Source organism: Emys orbicularis, chromosome 12 (genome assembly GCF_028017835.1).
Source record: "Emys orbicularis isolate rEmyOrb1 chromosome 12, rEmyOrb1.hap1, whole genome shotgun sequence".
Lineage (NCBI taxonomy): Eukaryota > Metazoa > Chordata > Testudines > Emydidae > Emys > Emys orbicularis.
The window spans coordinates 40,624,853-40,628,551 of record NC_088694.1 but is presented as its reverse complement, the minus strand read 5'-3'; the positions used below and the strand labels follow the sequence as shown (position 1 = coordinate 40,628,551).

The following is a 3,699-nucleotide window of genomic DNA, read 5'->3' as shown; positions in this document are numbered from 1 at the left end:
GCGTTTGATACTGTGCCGCACGAGGAATTACTGGTTAAATTAGAAAAGATGGGGATCGATATGAAAATCCAGAGGTGGATAAAGAACTGGTTAAAGGGGAGACTGCAGCGGGTAGTACTGAAAGGGGAACTGTCGGGTTGGAGGGAGGTCACCAGTGGGGTTCCTCAAGGTTCGGTTTTGGGTCCGATTTTATTTAATCTATTCGTTACTGACCTCGGAACCGAATGTAGGAGTGGGCTGATAAAGTTTGCGGATGACACAAAGTTGGGAGGTATTGCCAATTCGGAGAAGGATCGGGATATTTTGCAGGGAGACTTGGATGACCTTGTAAATTGGAGTAACAATAATAGGATGAGATTTAATAGTGGGAAGTGTAAGGTGATGCATTTAGGGATGACTAACAAGAATTTTAGTTATAAGTTAGGGACACATAGGTTGGAAGTGACGGAGGAGGAGAAGGACTTCGGAGTCCTGGTTGATCGCAGGATGACTATGAGTCGGCAATGTGACGTGGCTGTGAAAAAAGCGAATGCGATCTTGGGATGCGTTAGGCGAGGTATTTCTAGTAGGGACAGGGAGGTGCTGCTTCCGTTATACAAGGCGCTGGTGAGACCTCATTTGGAGTACTGTGTGCAGTTCTGGTCTCCTATGTTTAAAAAGGATGAACTCAAACTGGAACGGGTACAGAGAAGGGCCACTAGGATGATCCGAGGAATGGAAAACCTTTCCTATGAAAGGAGACTCGAGGAGCTCGGTTTGTTTAGCCTAACCAAAAGAAGGCTGAGGGGGGATATGATTGCTCTCTTTAAATATATCAGAGGGATTAATACCAAGGAGGGAGAGGAATTATTTCAGCTTAGTAGTAATGTGGATACGAGAACGAATGGATATAAACTGGCCGTGGGGAAGTTTAGGCTTGAAATTAGACGAAGGTTTCTAACCGTCAGAGGGGTAAAATTTTGGAACAGCCTTCCGAGGGAAACAGTGGGGGCGAAGGACCTCTCTGGCTTCAAGATTAGGCTTGATAAGTTTATGGAGGGAATGGTTTGATGGGATAATGTGATTTTAGTCAATTAGGCATTAACGGGCCATCACGGGTAAAATGAGGGTCCGGCTGTAGAATCTTGCCTGTATGCTCGGGGTTCTGATGATCGCCATATTTGGGGTCGGGAAGGAATTTTCCTCCAGGGTAGATTGGCAGAGGCCCTGGAGGTTTTTCGCCTTCCTCCGCAGCATAGGGCAGGGGTCGCAGGCTGGAAGATTCTGTTGTGGGTGGGTCAGCTTTTGTGGCCTGCATCATGCGGGAGGTCAGACTAGATGACCATATTGGTCCCTTCTGACCTTAAAGTCTATGAGTCTATGAGTCTATGAGTTACGAGAAGGTGAGTAACCATTTTTTTCCCATAACCACACAATTCCTAGTAGTATTTTTTCATTAAAAACATTAAAGAGGGCTCTGTCTATATTCAAATCATATCCTTGAGGTCTGCAGCACACCCCAAGCACTATCCCAGGGATACCTCTAGTAGCTGTCTTCCCCAAAGTGATTTTGATCCAAACAAACTCTATCTTATCAACTCCATCACTTCTAATTTCTTTACAGTCTACCTCATCATTCATATGCAATGCTACTCCACCACCTTTGCCTTTATTTCTGTCTTTCCTGAACAACGCATGCCTTTCAATACCTCTACTCCAATCATGACTTCTATTCCACCATGTTTCTGTTATCCCTATAATATCTGGCTTAACTTCATGAACCAGTAGTTCTAGTTCCTCCATTTTGTTACCCAGGCTCCTTGCACTGGTGTACAGACATTGTAGTTATTGCTGCTTGGCTTTGCCCGATAGGGTACAGTCATTCTACTGCCAGTATCACCTGTCTGACTGGTATCAGCACTATCCTTCCTCTTAAAGTCCATTCTCCTACCCACTGCTGTTCCTTTCTCCATTTCTATATCCTTTCTCACTTGATTTTCCTCCATCTCAAGGTTAAAATCAGGTGTGGAGATTAAGTTCCTGGTTTAAAGCTCTTTTAATCAGTTGTGCCAAACTCCAGCCCATAATGGTTCCTTTTGATCTTAAATCTAAGAATAGATTCATGAAAAAAGTTGGGGTATGGGGCAGAAGAGTGGCAAATTAAATGGGTGACAGAGGGTTGGTTGGGTGGGGAATTTTATTCCAAAAGTCTCAAAGTGAAGAAGTTTCTCTGGTATGAGAGAATAGAAAACCAGCTCTCAGTTTGCAGTCGGAACCCTTATGGAATCAAATTATGGAAATCAGCCTAATTTCATGGTACAGGCAAATCTTTCGATGCTCATTACTTTTTCACTGTCACACAATACAGCTCATGGAGAAAGGAGAAGGAAAAAACCAAACAGCCATCACGGAATTCATCCTCCTAGGGTTTGGGGATCTCTCTGAACTGCCGACCCTTCTCTTCCTGGTCTTCCTAGTGATCTACATTGTGACTATGGCTGGCAACCTCCTCATCATTGCTCTAGTTGTGATTGATCAACACCTTCACACTCCCATGTACTTCTTCCTGGGGAACTTGTCCTTTTTGGAGACCTGCTACACCTCCACCATCCTGCCTAGGATGCTGGCCAGTCTCCTGACTGGGGACAGAACCATTTCTGTGGGGGGCTGCATGACACAGTTTTTTTTCTTTTGTTTTCTAGCAACTACAGAGTGTTATCTCCTGGCAGCAATGTCTTATGATCGGTATTTAGCCATATGCAAACCACTGCACTATGGAACCTGTATGAACAGCAGGCTGTGCCTCCAGCTAGCAGCTGGGTGTTGGATAAGTGGATTTCTACCTTGTACAATAATGATGTCTTTTATGTCACAATTAATTTTCTGTGGCCCCAATGAAATGGACCACTTTTTTTGTGATTTCACTCCAATGCTAAAGCTCTCCTGCAGCGACACCAGCCTCATCACATTGGTTCTTTATATATTTTCCTTCCTAGATGCAGTTTCCCCATTTCTATTAACCTTGACATCCTATGTTTGTATCATCAGCACCATCCTGAGAATCCCTTCCACCACCGGGAGGCAAAAGGCCTTTTCCACCTGCTCCTCCCACCTCATCATTGTAGCACTTTTCTATGGGACCATCATGATTGTCTACATGCTACCAAAATCCAACACACTGAGAGCCCTGAACAAAGTGTTCTCAGTCATCTACACTGTTCTGACTCCTCTGGCTAATCCACTCATCTACAGCCTGAGAAACAGAGAGGTCAAGGAGGCCCTGAGAAATGCTGTCAGGAAATGTATGGCCCTCATAAAGAATTCAGATTAGTTGAATGAAACAAGGATCAATCAATCTGGTTTCAGTTGTGAAAGAAGGAGGGTCTAAGTGGGCCCTGATACAGAAATACAGCACACAAGAGATACGTGTGTGTGCACAAGATTTTTACTTTAAATCAAAACAACTGAAACCTGACAAAATGAAAAAAGTTTTGCTTTTTGGAAACTGACATCTGAAAACCGACAGATGGAAAGTGTCAAAAAAAGTGTCATGCACTGTTGTCGTGGCTGTGTTGGTCCCAGGATATTACAAAAACAAGGGGGGTAAGGTAGCATATTTTATGCTTTCTGCTGGTGAGAGACACAAGCTTATACAGAATAATTCTTCTTCAGATCTGCGAAATGTACTCAGCGTGTCACAGCTAAATACAAGTTGGAACA

General features: G+C 43.9%; 1 pseudogene; it reads left to right on the top strand.

Annotated features, from left to right (window-relative positions):
• The first annotated feature begins 2,292 nt into the window (after window positions 1-2,292).
• On the top strand, window positions 2,293-3,310 carry LOC135886750 (olfactory receptor 2AP1-like; annotated as a pseudogene).
• Window positions 3,311-3,699: the final 389 nt, after the last annotated feature.